The sequence below is a fragment of the Balaenoptera physalus genome (assembly GCF_965194825.1).
Source record: "Balaenoptera physalus genome assembly, chromosome: 18".
NCBI lineage: Eukaryota > Metazoa > Chordata > Mammalia > Artiodactyla > Balaenopteridae > Balaenoptera > Balaenoptera physalus.
In genome coordinates, this window is record NC_138899.1 from 71,260,247 (window position 1) to 71,280,576 (window position 20,330).

The 20,330-nt window shown below is 37.9% G+C and overlaps 1 pseudogene across 1 annotated transcript; it reads left to right on the forward strand.

Moving 5' to 3' along the window:
- Positions 1-307: 307 nt before the first annotated feature.
- LOC309647864 (destrin pseudogene) lies at positions 308-19,441 on the forward strand (annotated as a pseudogene). The gene has a single exon. The product of its transcript is annotated as a destrin pseudogene (transcript).
- Positions 19,442-20,330: the final 889 nt, after the last annotated feature.

Consider the following 20,330-nt stretch of genomic DNA (forward strand, 5'->3'; position numbering starts at 1 on the left):
CATGTTGATAGCAGCATTATTCCAAAAGGTGGAAGCAACCCAAATGTTAATGGGCAGGTTAATGGATAAACAAAATGTGGTCTATACGTACAGTGACATATTATTCAGCCTTAAAAAGGAAGGAAATTCTGACACATGCTACAATATGGATGAGCCTTGAGAACATGATGCTTAGGGAAATGAGACAATCACAAAAGGACAAGTACTGTATGTTTCCACTTACATGAGGTACCTTCAGTAGGCAAATTCATAGAGACTGGTGGTGCCAGAGGCTGGGAGAATAGTGGTGCCAGAGGCTGGGAGGAGTGGGAAACAGGAGTTATTGTTTAGTGGGTACAGAGTTTCAGAGAGTTCTGTGGATGGATGGTGGTGACTGTTGCACTACAATGTGCATTTACTTAACGCCACTGAACTGCACACTTAAAAATGGTTAAGACGGAAAATGTTATATTATGTGAACTTTACGACAGTTAAATTTTTTAAAAAAAAGAATAGATACACACATAAAAAGATAGTGAGATAGCATTTTATCTATGAATTTTACTGATCATTAAAGGAGTATTATTTTTCATAATTGCAAAATACCATGTGAACCTATGAAGCGGTTCACAATCTGGTGATGGAGGAGCTGAACTAAGTAATCAATTAACTAATAATTTTTTAAAAATTTATCCCCAAAACTAAAGCAATTTTTTTCTATCTCCTTCCCCTGACCAAATACTGATATTTGATTTTCAAAAGTTTATATATCCTTCAAGGTCATTTTCAAACGAGACCTCATGCCCTGTTCAACAATCAGAAAGCTATTCCCTTCTAAGCCCAATTGTGTGTTGTATTTCTCTTATGACTTTCATTGTATGTGGCCTACATTATGCTCACTAGATTTGAAGCTTAAAGGTAAGGACTACGTTTCATCTCTCTTGTCTCTCACAGCGTGCAGTGCAATAGAAGTTCTCACAAATACTTTTGAATTGAAGTTGTAGCATCACCTAAACTACATAAAAATTCAAAATGTGGGTTGCAAATAGTGATCAACTGTCCAAGACCGCCCATAGCTGAGGCATGCAGGGATTTCAGTACTAAACTGGACCATCCTTAGAAAACCAGGACAGGCAATTACCCTAGGAGTCAAATTTAGTATCATGAAACAAAATGGGTGCTTTGTTTTGTAAAGTTACTATATAAATTTGGCAAAATACACTTCTCAAAAACAAAATATGCATGAACATCAGAGTAAAATAACAAGACACAATTATACATAAATCATCTTTCTAATCAGAAATCCATTTCTGATATAGTAACAATTATTAATATACAAATTTGATAAATTTCCTTTCAATATAACTATGAAAATCAGCTTTTTTTCCTATTTTGGTGGGAAAGAAATAAATCCATACTAAAGGTTCTAATCAAAAATTCCTGCATCTCACATCAGAACCATCGCAGGTATTAAGAGTCTTGAATGTTCCAATTAAAACCATGAAGCATTTGCCCTACAATATGCAGCCTCATCCCCCCAGGCATCAATATGAAATTGAAACTGGATGCTAGGAGCCAGGATACTTTGATCTAATGGCATCTGCAGTAGGACCACATCATAATGTGCTCATGACATGCTGATCTCATCTGAGCCTCTAGCAAAGCGTTGTCAAGAGATGCTAATGACCACTTTATGCTACACTTGGACTTACTCCATCAAAAGCTCTTTGTGCCATCTCAGACCAAACCAGCATGACTACCACCCCACTGCTCTGTGACGCACAATAAGTCAGGAGAAAAAACACCAGAATCCCTTTATCGTTCAGCTGTTCACTCAAACACATTTACTGGGAGCCTAACTAAGGGTGACCATCATTCTGTTAAGTGCTGTGAATACAAAGAGGAATAAGACCATTTCCAAGGGGGTTACAAACCAACTGTGAAATAAAGTGCTGTGGGAGTACAGGTTGGAGGGCAATTTGTTTTGCTGGGGAAGTCAAGGGAAGCGTCAGTGAGGAGGGGACATTGGTGCTGAAGTCTGGGGAATTCAGCAGTTAAAAGTGGAGGAATGGAAAGGAAGGGAGGAACATTCTGGAAAAGTGAGTGTGGGATATGCCCTGTGTATAGTATCCTCAGACTGCTGTAACAAGTACCTCAAACTGGGGGGCTTAAACAACTGAAATTGTCTCGCAGTTCTGGAGGGCAGAAGTCTGAAATCAAGGTGTCGGCAGGATTGGTTCTTTCTGGGGGCTGTGAGGGAGAATCTGTTCCACACCTCTCTTCTAATAACCAGTGATGTGCTGAAATTGTTGCTGGTTCTTGTCTTGTAAAAGCATCAACCCAATCTCTGCCTTAATTTTCACACGACATTCTCCCTGTTTACACTTCTGTGTCCAAATTTCCTATTTAAAAAAGGATACCACTCATATTAGGGGTTAGGGCCCCCCGACTCCAGTAAGACCTCATCTTAATGTAACCACTTACATCTGCAATGACGCTATTTTCAAATAAGGTCACATTCTGAGGTACTGGGGGTTAGGACTTCAACATATAAATTTTGGGGAGGACACAATTCAACCCATAATATCCTGGAAAAGGAGTCAGATATATTAGCACAAAGGGGGAGCGTTTTTAAGACAAGAGTGTCTGTAATTTTTAAAATGGTAGGAGAGGAGGGTGGAGGCTGGGATTTGAAGAGATTCTAGAGCGATGTTTAAGGGTGAAGAAAGTTGAAATATATGCTCAGGTGTTCTGGGAAACACAATTGATAATGGGATAAAAAGATCTGTGATTGTAAATTAGGTGAAATGTTGCATTAAATAAACTTTAACAGGACCCTTTATGACAGAGCTTCTCAGAGACTGTAACACGGTAATGCGCTCTTTAAAATCTACAAAGGTGAGGGTATGCAGTGCTTCCTAAACTTATTTCACTGCAGAGGCAATTTTTTTTCAATGATCTTCCACTAAAAAATAATAATTTGGAGATGTGGGCACAGTCACTGCATAGACTTCCCAGCTGGCTTCCTTACATCGCTGAGTTCCAATTTCCTTCTCTGTGGAGCTGGGATAATCACTGTGTTTTATAAGTTCAGTCCTTGTGAAGGGAAGGGAGAGCACATGGAGGTGACTCCTAAAAGTTAAACCACTAGACACATGGGAATAATTGGAGGCCTTTAGCGCAGGAGTGGGGAGGTTCGTGCATTTGTTAGAAATAAGAGAGCAGACAGAGCAATTATTTGGGGGAAATAAAAATCCCTAGGGAGTACAAATCCACATACGGGCACCCAGTCAGCATCGAAAGGAAGGCCCCTTGCCGGGGCTGCTCATGCCCTTCCCACCATTGCTCCTTGTTCCTAATTCATTCATTCAACTAATATTCATTAAGCCCATTATTATGTCCTGAGTTCATTGCTCAGCATTCTTCAAGGCACACTTCATAGACTACTTGAATTTAATCTGGCCTCTCCTTCCTCTGATCTCCTGGGCACACAGCTTGGCATTTGAATATGCATTGGCTTAAATGATTGCCTCTTTGTTTCCTTTTGTTTGGATGCACCTCCTAAATGAGACTGTAAATCTTCCCTAAACAATTACAAATAATAACCCATGGATTTCCAACCTCAGGATGCACAGTGCCAAGTGCACTGAAGATACTTATTAAGTATGCAATGCATCAAAGAAAATTTTGCATCTGGGACAAGAAGACCTCTACAACATCTAGTTAACTTATTGTAGTGTTACAAAGGCACTGGCAACTAAACACAAAATGTGGAAAACTACCTGGAAATATATGTTACATATTTTTCATGAGTGTCCATAGTCATAATCGGTAAATGATTCCTAAGTGTTCATGTATGCAAGGGAGCCACTATGTATAAGGCACACTTTGATTCAAAGGAGCTGAGCTTTGCCTCTAACCAGCACAGGGCTGTCACAGACAATAAAAAAGTGATGAACAGATAATGTGAAATGAGCAGACAACACCTTCTATTTATTTATAAAAATGATGGTTGAAATATATGAGAAACTGGGAGCTGATTTATTTAGACAAATGACTTCCCATTTCATTTTGCTATTAAGCCCTTTTCGAACGATTCTTAAAATTACTTACGGAAGTTCAGATGGAAAGTTTATTTCTGCTTGAAGGTCATTTATAGATTACAGAAGATACTGACTTGTTAAGTTAAAAAACACCAAATCTCTTTGGGCAATTTGCCGTGAAGATCAAATTGGCACTTGCAAATTTTCAGGGTTACACTATTCGATGTGTTTTGTTAATTTGTCAGGTTGACACACTGCATTAAGGTTGAGAACAGTTTCTTTGGGAGGACATTTCTTTTCACCAACTTAAAAAAATGACTCTAGTCTATTCCGGTAATACTTTGTCAAGAATTATCTTATAAAAATACTGAGCTTTAGCTTTGTGATTTAATAAGCCATCCTCATACGTTATAATTGAAGATAAAATAATTATTAAATCAAAATATGCAGCTGATAAGAATTTTCTTCAAAAGCCTTACACATCTACAAATGAATCAAAGGAGAAGAAAACAATCAAATAATGATCAGGTTCCTGGATCATTCCTAGCTGCCTTGTTCAATCATGCAAGTTTACCCTCAAAACATCCCAACACTATTTCCAGCACTTCCACCACTCAATATTGAAAGTTATTCTCTTTTTTATTTCTGGCTTCACTGAAGAATACTTGAAAAATACAATTGTTTACATGTAAAGTGTGCAATGTAATGATTTGATATACATATACATTGTGAAATGATTACCAAAAAGTTATTCTCAGTAATGATTTCCTTCCAACCAAGCTTAGCAGTGTTTTCAATCTCTCCAGCACCTAGAACTTATTGTAGTGTTTCAAACTTCTTTTCAAACTATTTTTCAATTCAGGAAATGTAAAAAACTATAAGAAAAATGATACAAACAAGGTCTCTGTGAGGTATAGCAGCATCGGCATGGTAGAAAGAACACAGACCCCAGAATCAAAGCTCTGATTCAAAGTTAAGGTCAACTGTTTACTGGCTGTGTGAACTCACTTAACTTTTTGGAACTTACTTTCCCCATTAAAGGATATTAACATCTCAGACCTCCCAGATTCATAACAGATTTTCAGTTCTTGTTTAATGAGTGAATGGATGAATGATCTCACAGTATCCCCTCTCTCTCATATTATGCTTTGGTCTCCCTCTTTTCCTTTTCCTATTTCCTATTTCTTCCTTCTTCCTTTATACAGTTTCCTACTTCCTTTCTTTCCTACTCTCAATTATGCAAGAAGTTTCTTTCCCTGTGACCTTTCATTTAAAATCACTTTTCAGTTTCTTCATCTGCTCCATACAATCCAGCTTCATGTCCCGTTTTCCCACACTAGCTCTCGTGCTTGGAAAAGCTTCCCACCTCACACCCCCAAAGGCAGTTTTTTCCTTTCACTTAAAACCTGACAAATATCACCTCCTTTGCCTATTATATGCACTCAGTAAATAATAAACAATTAAAGTGGTGATGATGACCTGCAAAGAACATATAATCTGAGCAATAAAATTTGGCAAAGAAAAGATAGTAACTGCAACCCACTTAGCAACAGGTGTGATTTCTCTAACCAGCCATTAACACATTTGCACTGCCATAATTACTGCTCAGGTAAATACTATATTGCCATGGAAACATTGTTTCCAAATTACATATTTATAGATTTTATTGGTGGATATGTTGACTATAAAGTAGTTTTCCACATGTTCTGAGCTTTGACAATGAAGGATGATAGGAATCGTATTCATCTCTACAGTTGCCCCAGGTTGAAGGGTTTCAAGGTGCAACAAGAAATTCTCCCACCTTCTGTATTTCAAGGTGAGCAGAGCTGGCATTCCCCTGGATGCACACATTTAAAAGTAAAGGAACTGGCTAAATAAAGATCACGTTGAACTAAAGTAATAGTCAAAATATAACCAAATCAGGATGAGTCTGGCTGCATCTGTAAAATGGGAATGATAATAATATTGCTCTTAGAAGATTTTTATTTGCTCAAACGAGACGTAATAAATAAAAAAAACTGTAAACTATAAAGTGTTAAGTAAATATCAATTCTAGTTTTTATTCAACATCAGCACAGATTGTCCTCACCTACTGGGAGGAATTCAGTTTTGAGAGTTCTCTTGGTCCCTCCTTAATCACTTTGAAATACTCTTCCTTTCCTATATCTTTACGGACAAGCACAGTCAGCAACCTCAAGGTTTAACCTCAGTTCCAGACCCTGTGAAGAAATAGTTCCTGCTAGCAGATGAGATTTTCTCTGGCTACCTTGTGGACTTTTCCTACCTCTAACCTATAAGGAAAAAATATCAAAAATCTTTGGAATTCACATTGTTCATTTCTATTGATGAAAATCAAAATGACCATGAGAAACTACTGAATTCAAGAAAAGCGATATAAACTCACACCTTTGACCAGCACAGAGGAAGAAAAAGTCAAGGTTTAAACTGAACACTTTCTCCTTAAAAACGATAGATAAAAGAAGGAACCCTTCTTTTAAATAAACAAGGAGACAAACCTCTTTTAATGACAAGACCAAGTGGCTAAGTCCTGATTCAAGTAATAACAACAATTCATGTTTGCCTCCCCTTTATAACCACAAAGTATTTTCTTGTACTTGATTGCAGTTGATCTTCATTACCACACTATGGAGTAATCAGAAGTGAGGAGTGATGAGACAAGGTGTTTTTAATATTTCCTGATTTATTATTCCTTACCTATAGACTGGTTTGTTTTTCTGCACTTCTTCCACTGTTAACGCTAATCACAAGGCTTATTGCTCCCAAAGGAGAGAAGTGAATGAATCACTTAGAGGTAAGAAGTTCACAAGGTTGGAAAATGAGGCTGTAACACAGGGGGGAAGGTCTTCTCAGACCGATTGTGCAAGGGAGAGAAGAGGTTTGCAAGCCACAAATGAGAGGAGAAGTATAACCAGGGGCTTGGGAAAGTAGGACATCAACCTCCCTGTACCTGATCCTCGCAGTGAAAGTGAAGGAAAAGAAAAGAAGCCCAGATAGCACAAAGGAGCAACAAAAGTAAAGGGGACCTTTTCTCACTTCATGTTCAGAAACTGCTTAGCAGGGTGCCCTCAAGCTAACATGGCAGACAGGACAGAAAAAACAGTGGTGTGGCATGTTGCGGCAAGAGAGGGCAGGAGAAGGTCCCTACGTCCTTTCTAGCTTTTATGTGACAGACACACATGCTAGGGATTGTGGGGAGGTAGCCAAGAGTTGGGAGCAAACTGAAGCAAGGAGTGAGGGAGCCCACAGCAGAGACAGTGGGGCACACAGCCTAGGCAGGCACTAGATGCGGTAGTCCACTAAGACTCCAGAGATCTGCACACCGAAGGGCCGAGGTGAGGCCAACTCAGCTGAGCCCTCACTATGCCAAGTGCGTAGATCTCCAGGTACACCAGCCACAGGCAGAGGCAGAGAGGAAAAGAGCAATGTCCAGAGACATCCAATGTGTCTCAGCAGGAGGGCAGTATGTGCCCGGCAGAAAGGATGGGACGAGACTGGTCGCTCCTCACTGATGCTATGGGAACTGTGGAAATAAGCAAAGGCCAACTAAAAGAGAAAAGCAAGTGCTCTTTGTTCAGCGCTTGCTATAGCAAGAGAGTCAGCCACCCACCGTCACGTGCATTTTGACAAGAGACTCAACACCTGGCAAAGAAGTAGGAAAGCTTCATAGTGGAAGAAAGGGAAGGCTTCGGGTGCGCCCTGATTGGAGGCTGTTGGCCTGGGGAAGTTGTAAGGGGATTGACTGAAGTGGGGCATCCTTTGTGGTTGGTTAGGTGCATACTTGGCTTTCTCTAGTTGATCCTAAATTTGAAGCGGGGACAAAAATTAAGGAAGATGTCAGTTACTAATCAAGTCCTGGTCATTTGGATGGGTGGTTAACAGAAAATATTATTTAGCTTCTTGGATTGTCAATAGAAAGAACAACTAGGCTTCCTGCAGGTCTGACTTAGAGCAGGCCGACTTCCTGAGCTGTTTATTGCAGATAAGGGGTTGGTTTCCTGGGCAGGTTGCTGCAGGTTGTGGGTCAGAGTTCCATTTTTAAGACATGGTCTTGCGTTTGACTGTTTCTATAGTCAGTCTCTCAGAGCACACAAATGTCCCCTGTCACCTAGGTCATACCTTGTAAAGAAGAGAGGGGAGGGAAAACTCAAAAGAAGAGGAACAGAGGAACAGCTCTTTTGGAGGATTCAAACTTTGGATGGATTGAATATTTATCCAAAAGAGACTGAGTTAGCTGGAAAGAGTTTTATAGCCTGGAAGAGATGAATTTATCACTAATGAGAAAGCTTAGGATTTTGGGGGTGTTGTTTTTTGTTGTTTTTATATTTTTGCTAGCAACAGGATTGGAGGATACAGAGCAAGATAAAATTAGATTTGGAAAACAGAGTACCTACATTTTTTGCGCTCCCAATATGTGGTGTGCACATTTTGACCCTGTTGCTGGTATTTTTGCACACAGTTTACTAATGAGGAAGCTAACACTGAGAACATTTCAAAATAATAACGAATATCAAAACCATGTATTTCAAGGTGCCACTTTCTTGGAAACTAGTAGGTTCTGCCGGGGACACTTGGACGGAGAAAGTAGCAGCTCTGCTTACTGAGGGCCAAGTCCTGATACAGATAAACACAAACCCAACAGACCACAGGTTGAGAATGTGGAGAAAATACTTACCCATCCCTAAGGAAACTAATTTATAGATTTTCCAGGATTGTGACATTTCAGATGTTGTAGTCCATTGTTCTCACAAGTATGCACACATGGCATTCAAGCATTCCTATTTTTGACCCAGATGATATAGTCATCACACTCTGAATGTCAAGAGTAAGTTCACTGGGATTAGGTGTAAATTGAGCTAAAGAGTCACTCAGAAAAGCCATAATTAGAATTTGGTGCCATATCATCTGAGCAGGCTGCTCTGGGCAAGAGTTCTCTGTGACTGAGACCCACATTGCCTGAGGCCCAAGCTTCCCACAACAGTACCTCCATAACCCTCCCTCCCCCCTACCCTTTGAAATGCTGCAGCCATGCAGCTGAGGCCAGGGGAGCAGAGGCGACATAAGTGAAAAATTAATGATAATAAATTGCTTTGGGCTCACTGTGATTAGTTAGAAAATAAAATTAGATTTCATGAAGCACCTTCGTATTCCAGAACTCCAAATCACTTCTTATTATGAACATATGGTAATACAAGTTGAATACCAAGTAATTAATGTCCATTTTGAGCACATCTCTGGAATTCTAGTTCTTTAAAGCCTCTCTTAAAAAGTCTTCCAATCTGACAGCCACATTCTCAAATATTCCAATGCAACCTAAAAAGGCTGTGTTTCATAAATTCCATATTGATATTACAATAGAGTAGCAGAATAATTTTAAGATTTTTTCCCATTTGATAATTGCCTTATTGCTTTTGAAAATAATGACTCTCAATTATTCCAGTATGAGATGCATTCATTTTATTACATTATCTAAATTTGTGTAGACATTATAGGCTTTATGCAGCCCCTGGTAAAGACAAAAAATGTTCCTATTTCTCTCAATTATACTTTTTTAAAATGAATTTTCCCATATAATTTTCACTTATTCTCCTATGCACTACAAAATAAACATCAATGTGTTGTTACTAAGCACGATATATACATTTATATCTATAATCACTAATTTTCTTATTCTATCAAGGGTAGGGGTAGACAATTATAACAAAAAATATTTGACTACTAAATTATCTACTGTGTGCCACTCACTGTACTTATTATCTTCATTGTGCAGGATGAACCAGGCTCAGAAAAGGTAAGTAAGTTCCCCGTGATAACACAGTAGTAAGCAGTAGACAAGTCAGGTTTGTCTTAACCACTGCATCTTACTGCCATTCCAGATTGGGACGGGTTATATTTATTTTCACAGCAAGTCAGTGCCTTCTTTCCTCCCCTCTTTATCTTCTCTCTCCTGATTTAGGTAACTTCTCTCTAAGAGCACAGACAATGAACCCAGGAGTTCTAGGTTCCAGTCCTGCACCTTCTGTAGATACTAGCTGTGTGATAGTGGGTATATTAGTCACACTTAGTTAACTTAGTCATTAACTTAGTTTTGGTGATATATAACCCCCTAAATCTCAGGGCCTAAGCACAGAAAAGTTTATTTCTTGCCATTTTCACAGAGTAATGTGGGTAGGGCAGCTCTCCTCCAACTAGTGACTCAGGGATCCAGGCCGTTCCCATCTATGGCTATAATGATGCCCTCTCATCCTCCAGCCAGCAGATGAAGGGGAAGAGAGCATGTGGATGGAAGGCACTTTGGATGTGTAACCACTGGCCAGCACTAGTCACTTTTCATCAGACAACATGTCCAAGCTAACTGCAAAGGAGGCTGGGAAATTCTACATGAGCACGTGGATACAGTCATTTCTGCCACACTGGGCTAGTTTGTTTGTTTAAATCTGTCTAGGTCTGTTTTCCACTCCTACAAAGTAAAGATGAAGCACTTAGCACTACACTTGGAACATAATATACATATACTCGGTGTTTTTAAATTTAATATTATATTATATAAATTTGTACATAGGCCCTCAATGGAAACAGAAAGCTACTTTCCTTAAATCTACAGGAAGAAATCGAAAGGAAATGCATTTGCCAACCAAATCTCAATAGATACCCAAAGAAGTCATATTTTAGAGCTCTTCATGTGAAATGTTCCTTAGAGCATTATATGACGGGGAAAAAATCAGAAGCTTAGCAGGAAAACAAGCCCTCTGAAGGAAGGAGGAAGGGCTGGTAGAGTATGTGGTGGGGGAGGAGAGGGGAAATGCAGTACTGAGGGCTGAGAGAGTTTATGAGAGAGAGAAGATAATTTGTTTTTGTTGTTAACAATATTTTTCTTCTCAAAGTTAGAAGGCTGAGGGATAATAAACAAGTAAAGGAAAATCCACTAATAACTATGATGTCTCTCTGAAAATACTACTTAGAACTTCGGTTTTTTTTTAAATTCCCTGATGTTTTTTTACTTCAAGAATCAGTTGTTTGTTTAATGAACTGAGGAGCATCTTGTCCCAACTTCCCAAACCTCCCCTCTGATCTGTATCTTTCAACTTCCCATTTTATGTGTTCCAGTATTTCAGAATAATTTTATTATTTTGTGTTTTTTCATACCTCAGTCCCCTCTTTCTTCTCCACATTTCCTAAATCCTAGAGCATATTCTTAGGCTTTTCATGTTTGTAAACGATCTCTCTAAATGACAAATGGCCATCTGATGATGTGGACTCTACTTTGATAGAGGCATAGGAATAGTTTTCTCTGGATCAAAAGTGTAATGTACATTTCCACAGTGTCTACTTTACAAGAGTAGCATAAAGTCTAAAACAAGTTATTCACATTTCAATAGACTCCTTCTCCCCTTATTGCTATTAGATTTTTTGTTTGCTTTCTAATTATTTTGCTTTTAAGAGTAATATTTTATTATTTTTATGGAATTATATATTCATTATTAAAAATCACAGTATGCTAAAAATGTAAAGAAGAAAGTTAAAACAAAACCGCCCAAATTTTACCAATACAATATTATTGAGGTATTTTTCTATTTATATACAAAATAGAAGGATAAATCAATAAAGAAATACAGATGGAAAGACTCAAATAGCTTTCTAGTCTACCTGCTAATTTTCAATTAAAAAAAATGACTGTATTTCATAAACTCTAATACACTCTTTTTCATATTTTAGCACCTCTAAAATTTGGACATGTCTTATAATGGAAAATATCACTGTGGCCAGGCAGTAATGCTGATATGATGCCCATTGCTTGGAACTTCCTGAAATTGGTTGCTATTCCTGGTGGACTGACGGCCACATACAGTCCTTCAAAACTCACACAGAAAGGAGGACTAGCCTTGGTTGTTGCCTAAAAATCTCCCTTTAACACCTTCAGATTAAAAAAAGACACCATGTCCCCAAGTGAGTGACACACACTATCTCTGGATTGCAAGTATTATCAACTCTTTCTTTGTATCTCTGATGTTTTCCAAATTTCATATAATAAACAAGTATTATTTTGAATTTAGGAGGTAATTTAAATCTATAAAGTTTTTTAGGGGACTCTGGGTCGATGGTATACTCAATTTTTGCCTCCCAACTACTCTCTGAATCATGAGCAGTTTCTCTATGATAAAGAAAAGTGGGTCTGAGACACAGCTTCACCCTGAATCTCCAGGGGAAGGAACTGTGCATTGCAGCCTCAGAGGCAGGCTTTCATTGAGGTTCAGGATGAAGATTTCTTACTTTGCTGAGACCTCGGATCATCAGGACCTACTGATCTCACTGAGAGGAGTAGAGTCTGCTTACTTTCCAAGAGTTCTGGAAACAAAAAGATATTCTCCCAACAGGAGACATAGGGTTAACAGTTTTCCAGACTGGACTTTAAAAAATCCAGTAATACGTTGTTTACTGGAGACACATATAAACAAAAGATACAGGAATTATGAGTATTCGATAAATAATGGAAAAAATATACCAGGTAAATATAAACCAAAAACTAAGCTCTAAAAATGAATATGTCATGATCAAGAGGATTTATCAGCGTCGCTAATCTGAGAAATGCAAAGATCGTTGAACTCCATAAAATCAGTCAGTAAAATTTACTACAACAGTGAAATGAAAGAGAAAAACCACATACAATACCATCTCTACAGATTCGGAAAAGGTGAATGATAGATTTTAACATCTATTTATGATTAAAAATAATTCTCTGATAGATAAGAATAGAAGGAATCTTCTTCAACTTGATAGAGGGTAGTTACCATAATCATACTTAATGGAGGCATTTCAGATACATTCCTTTTTAAGCTCAGCAACAAGACAAAGATGCATTCTACCACAGAAGTGGTTATGTCATGGCCAATGCAAAAGCCAAGAAGAGATGAGTTCCAGTTATGCTTATCATGGAGTACTTGGGATCCTATAGAAACAACTGTTACAGCTGGTCAAAAATATTATAAAACTCTCCAGACATAATCCTTGAGAAAAGGAAAAAACACACACACACACACAAAAAATCCGTGGAAGTCAGAAGACAGTAGGCTGACATCTTTATAACACTGAAACTTTAAAAATATGTCAGCCTACAGTTCTATATTAAGTGACTATATCCTTCAAAACTGAAGCCAAAATAGAGATGTTTTCAAACCTAAAAACAAACAAACTAGCCAACAAAAAAACTCAAAGCATCTGTTGCCAGGAGGTATACACACAAGAAATAATAAAGAGAAATTTTCAGGGTGAGGATAAATGTTACCAGATAGAAACATGGGACTGTAAGAAGGAATGAAGTGCACCTGAAAGGATAAATATGTGGGCAAATAGAAATAAATATTGACTCTTTCAAACAATAACAATAATAATATTTTGTGGGATTTATAGCATATATAAAAGTAGAGTATAACAAAAATAGCACAGGGGAGGGACGGAGTAATAGAAGTTAAATTTTTGTAAGCTTCTTTTATTGTTTGAGGAATGGTAAAGCACCTATCTAAAGTAGATTATAATGAATCAAAGATATGTATTACAATTTCAAGTGCAACCAATAAGATCATAATAACAGATGATGTAACTGAAGAGATAATAGAGGAGAAAATGAAATAATAAAAATACTTGTTAAACCCAAAAGCAAGCAAGAAAGGAAGAATAAATGACACAAAACAGATGAGAAAATAGAAAGCAAATATCAAGGGCTTCCCTGGTGGCGTGGTGGTTAAGAACCCGCCTGCCAATGCAGGGGACACAGGTTCGAGCCCTGGTCCGGGAAGATCCCACATGCCGCAGAGCAACTAAGCCCCTGCGCCACAACTACTGAGCCTGCGCTCTAGAGCCTGCAAGCCACAACCACTGAAGCCCACGTGCCTAGAGCCCGTGCTTCGCAACAAGAGAAGCCACCGCAATGAGAAGTCTGCGCACCGCCACGAAGAGTAGCACCTGCTCGCCGCAACTAGAGAAAGCCTGCACGCAGCAACGAAGACCTGCCACAGTCAAAAATAAATAAATTAGTTAAATAAATAAAAAAGAAAGCAAATATCAACATAATAGATATAAACCCAATTATATCAGTAATTAGATCAAATGAAAATGGCACTGAAGATACAAGAAGAGCCTGAGCATCTTCTAGTGCCAGAAAGTGAAGCAGTGCTCAAAAAACAAAAGGATGGAGGCACGGAAAAATTACAATGGCCAAAACTAGAACAATTTGAGCAACAAAATAAAATAACATTTTTTTTTTACCATAAAGCAAGCTTATTGGCTAGTCATAGTCCCTTGCCTGATAAGGAAAATCAAACTTTCAATGTTAAAGGGCCTGAGCTATTAACATTCCTGTCTGAATTGAACTGTTGTACTTTTCCATTGGCTTTTTTTTTTTTGGAAACAGCTTTATTGAGATAAAATTCACACACCATACAATTCATCCATTTAAAGTGTACAACTCAATGGTTTTTAGTATATTCACACAGTAGTACAACAACCACTACAATCAATTTTAGAATATATTCATCACCCCAAAAAGAAACCCTGTATCTGCTAGCTGTTACTCCTTTTTACCCCTAAGCCACCCAGGCCCAGGTAACTGCTTATATACTTTCTGTCTCTATTTGCCTATTCTGGACATTTCATATAAATGGAATCATATAATAGGTGTGGTTTTTTGTATGTCTGGTTTCTTTCACTTAGCATGATGTTTTCAAGGTTCCTCTATATTGTAGCATGTATATTAGTACCCCATTCCTTTTTATGCCTAAATACTATTCCATTCAGTATGAAATATATCAAAATACACCACAAACAAAAAAAAAATCTATATATTTTGTTTATCCACTCATCAGCTGATGGACATGCAGTTTGTTTCCACATTTTGGCTACTAGGAATATGCTGCTGTGGACACTCATGGACAAGTGTCTGTGTGGATTTGTTGGCTTTTATCACAGGACATGGGAGGATTCAGAGCCAGACCAGAGGATCTCCTGCATTATAGCTCTTCTTTATCTCCTTTGCATATTGGCAACCTGACTTCCCTTTCATTGTCAGGATCAATCACCCCAGCCACTAAAGTCATCATTTTTTGCCTATTTATTCAATGTTATTAAGAGCCTGAAGTGGCCAGTAGCAGTCTCAGCTTCTAGGTAAGAAAGGGAAAGATGCTGACTGATATCCACAAAACAGGTCATCTTGTCCAAGTTAGTATTAAGAGCTTTCTCTTCTGAGTTGCTTTTTGGTGAGCGCTCAGGTAGGACATAACATATCTTCTCACTTTGTGCCTATTAGGAGAGGTCAATCCACATATCTCTTCCTTAGTCCTCCTTCTCACAAATGTTTTAATCCTTCTATGTCTCCCACAGCAAGCCAAACCATTAGCCACAGCCCATGAAAAGATGTATATTTTTACTTTTGTCCATATCTCCTTCAAGAAAAACTTAACAATCAAATGCACTGCTCAAAGTTCTAACAAATGGGAGAATTTTTCTTCACCACTGTCCTTCAAGGCCATCTTTTTGGGGCTATAGTGCTGCAACCATCCACTTTCAGGTGGTACCAACAAATAATGCAGAGCCATTTGTAATTCAGACCTAAAGGTTTTCTTCTACAGATGACTAGTCATAGGAAACTCCTCATAGGTGTGAGTTGAAAACAGTGAAATAGGAGTAAGTTGGATATTGCTCATGGCTTTAAGGATCTTCTTGGGTTCAATGTTATATATTTATATGACTTTCGTTCATTGACTGAGGGTTGCTGCACACGTATAATTTTGTGACTTGGTGGGTCAGACAACATCCATTCAGGATAGGCAGCTCAGGTCACGTGGGAAACTTGGTAGTCCATGGTCAAGCATTCAGGCCAGTAACAAATCAGAAAGCTGTTTCCCAAAAACATAGCTGTCTGCAGAGGATGACACAGCTTTGCTCCAAAATCATAAAGGTCTGCACTGTAATTCTCCTATCAGGGCCTGCTAAAGGTTCAAGCAGCACCTCTATCTTCCACAGACACCTATAGATACCATGGGTGTGTTAGTGGGCCCCCTATGAGACAAACCTGAGCCAAAATTCCATTAATCACCTCATATTCAAAATCCCCTACTTATGGCTTAGGAATCTCTAGGAATTGGTGTCAGTTCAGAGCCAGCGTTTAGTAAATCCTGAAGAGTCTGATTATTTTCCCTTCCTCAATGCATAACCACTCTGGCAACTGGGCACAAGTTCCTTTGGAGACAGCTGAGCGGAAGCATCAATTTTCGGCTATGTAGAAGGTGCCCTCTTCAAGAGGACGTGGCCTCCCCTTCATTCAGGAGACTCTAGATTTGCCAACTGACTTAAGTCTCGGAATTGATTAAAGAACCATAACTCTCTTTGGAGATTCAGGTCAGGATTCTTACACCAGACTTGGAGCTGCTTGCTTATATAAATCAAGTAAAACTTTAATAAGCTGTCTGCTGTACATTGAGTGGTAACCTGCAAAAATGTATATTGAAGACCTAACCTCTGATATCTATGAATGTGACTTTTTTGGAAATAAGGCTGTTGCCGTTGTAATTAAGATTTAGTTAAGATGAAGTCATACTGGAGTGGGATGGGTCCTTAATCTAATGTGACTGATATCCATATAAGAAGAAAAGAAGAGACACAGAGACCCAGACACAGGAAAAATGCCATGTGATGAAGGAGGCAGAGACTGGAATGATGAATCAACAAGCCAAGGAATGCCAAAGATTGCCAGCAACACCAGAAGCTAAGAGAGAGGCATGGAACAGATTCTCCCCTCAAGGCATCAGAGAGAACATGGTACCTATACCTTCATTTCAGACTTCTAGACTTAGGAACTGTGAGAGAGTAAGTTTCTGTTGTTTAAAGCCACCTAGACTGTGGTACTTTGTTACAGCAGCCTTAAGAAACTAATACACTGCCCAACTATTCCAGTCTAGGAACACCATAAATAATTAATTAATGTTGACAATCTCCGTGGGCAAGACTGCTGTGATGATTGCTTTTGTTCTGTCATCCATTACGGTAACAAGTCCATCTTATTTTTAGTGATTATGTACTGTCACTTGGCCGCTGCCATCCAAGATTCCATCATGTCTGTTGAATTCAGGAATGAAAAGATTTTTTTGTGTGTGCACAGTGAAATCAAGGAAAATGTTAACAGATATGTGACAGACTGAAAGACATCCAAAACCAAGATGGAATTATTAACTAGACCGTACAAAGAACTTGTACAAATCAACAAGACAATGGTAGGTAATCAATTGAAACATGCGGCGCCAGCCAGCTCCCTCTCTGCGCTCTGCGACCACCACAGTGAACACGGCCACAGGAGTGCAAGTTGCTGATGAAGTATGCCACATTTTTATGACACGAAAGTTTGGAAGTGCTCCACACCAGAAGAAATCAAGAAAAGAATGAAGGCTGTCATTTTTTGTCTCAGTGTAGACAAAAAGCGCCTCATTGTAGAAGGTGGCAAAGAGATTTTGGTGTAACCATAACTGATCCTTTCAAGCATTTTGTGGAAATGCTTCCTGAAAAAGACTGTTGCTATATACTTTGTATGATGCAAGCTTCAAAACAAAGGAATCCAGAAAAGAAGAGTTGATGATTTTTTTGTGGGCACCAGAACTAGCACCTCTGAAACGTAAAATGATCTATGCAAGCTCCAAGGATACAATCAAAAAGAAATTTCAAGGCATAAAACACGAATGTCAGGCAAATGGGCCAGAAGACCTCAACTGGACTTGTACTGCTGACAAGCTAGGTGGATCCTTAATTGTAGCTTTTGAAGGATGCCCTGTATAGATCATTGTTTGGTGTCACAAATTGAAAGCTTCCATGTTTAATGTTATCCTCTTGCTATATAAGTAAAGCAAATACATTTAGGCCAGGGACTCACTGATGGGGAGCTGTCTTGTCATTTTTTTAGGGTACACTAACTGTTCTATGAACATGTGCAAATGGCCCTAAAAAATCAAACTCTAGAGTTTAAAAAAAAAAAACACGCAAAAAGGATATGAATAAGCTGAGGAAAACCTCAATGGTTAGAAATGTAGAAATGTTTATCCTCACTAACCACTAGGGAAACTTAAACTAAAATAATGGGAGATCCCTTTATACCCATGAAATTAGAATGAAAAAGATTGTCACACAGTACGAAGCATTGGTAAGGGTATGGGACAATGGGAATTCTGATGGATTGTTGGTAGAAGTATAAATAGTTTTAGCCATTCAGAAAAAAATTCAGATATAGCTCATATCTCAGTATTACCAGGTCAGGGACGCTATTCCACAAGCCCATGAGGAGTTATAGCTAAAGATTATCAATATAGCATTACTTATAGAGGTAGGGAGTTGGAGGCAACCTAGATAGCCATCATTAGGAAAAAACACAAATTATTTTTTTAAAATAGAAGCAAATTGTGGATGTATGTTATGCAATACAACACAGCAAGTCTTGCTGAATTTTCTTGCGAAAATAGATCTTTGCTGACCTTTTCACTCTATATCTCTACTACTACCTCAGTCCAGGTGATCTTTACACCTTGTTAGATGACTGCAACAGCCAAAAGTGATCTCTGTATTCTACTTTTGGAACTTCCTACCTTCTTTCAACATGGTAGGAAAAATGACCTTAAAATATGTTAGTGTTCCCAAATAAGAACATGATCTGCCTTCCCATCGATTCAAGTCTTATGTTGTGTTCTCAAATAGACTTTATAGTTTTCTTCACTTATTTCACCATGTATCGACCCAGTAAAGATTTTTGATTCACCTATCATGTACTTAGTCACTGTTTTCTAGGCATTGAAGTACAAAAGTGAAAGTCTTCTACCCTCAAGGAAGCTGCATTCCAGTAAGAGTTTTAGTTAATAAGAATGCAATAAACAAATAGCAAATGCAATGTTAGGAAGTCACATGTACTTTGAAGAAATAAAGTATGGGGCTAGAGAACCTGGGAGCTAGGCAAGGCAACTGCTATTTGAGAAGGTTTATACTTTCCTAGTTAATTTTTTACGTTATTTTATATTTTTCACTATTATTTATGAAGAAAATAGAGAATGCAGAGAGCAAAATAATACTTCAAAAGTTATCAGTACTGGTCTCCTAAAAACACACTATTTATGTAAAAAGCTACAAAAGGAAAATTCAGAGAATAAAATAAACTCTAAGACATTAAAAATTATGATAGCAGAGATACAAAGCCCTATAAAATGTTGGAATTTAATCTCCAATAAACTAGAATGAAAAGGTAAAGTGATGGAAAGCAGAAGATAAAAATTAGAAAAAAAAAGAGGATCAGCACAGTCAGAACAACATAAAAATAAAAAATTCCACAAGATCAGGAGAGAGAAGAGAGAAAATACAAGAGGACAATTATCAAATAAGTAATAATAATAATAATAACAAATACTCAAAATGCAGGATGTGATTTTCTGCATTAATGAACCTACCAAGTGCTCAATACAATGGCTGGAAAAATGTCTTACACTAAATCACATTAGTATGAGATTTCAGAACATCGGAGACAAATAGAAATTTGTAGAAGCATCCAGAGTAGGTGGAACCAGTTTACATGGTTTGTAAATATGTTGTAGAATTTTTTTTAACTTCTAGCAGAGGATTTGGGAACAACTAAGTAATAGGCTGATATAAAACAAACAGCTATAACTACTACAAAGAAATTTTTTAAATTACTAGAAATGAATTTTATTATAATACATTGCATGACTTGGCTATAAGCAATATCCACAGCCATAAAAATGTAAAAACTAAATACATAGCATAAATTACATAGTATAAATGTGCTATAACTGTGGAGAGGCCGAGGTAAGGAAAGTGTGTAGGTGTGGGTTGGTGGAGAAAGAAAATTAAGTCCTTGTTGGATGTCAATAGATGATATTTAAAACTAAAAAAAATGAAAAAAACATTGTACAATTAAGTCAGAATGGAGCAGGTTAGAACCCAACATCATTTTTTTCTTTTTCATCTCACTTTCTACTTACCTCCTCCCCATTAACAATGAATCTGATTTGAAGGTAAAAGGCAGAAGGTAATTGTTGACATAACCCTGACTTTTGCCCTACTTTCATTCTCTTTGGATTTTGAGAATAAGGAAACTCTTACCTTAGGTTTTCTTCAATTCCTCTCTCTGTTTATCATTACTTTGATAATGCTATCTTCTCTCTGAAAAGGAAATGAAAGATTTTACCAATTGTTTTTTTAAATATTACTGCATACACATCTGATGGCCTCATGATAGACATAAACTGTCTC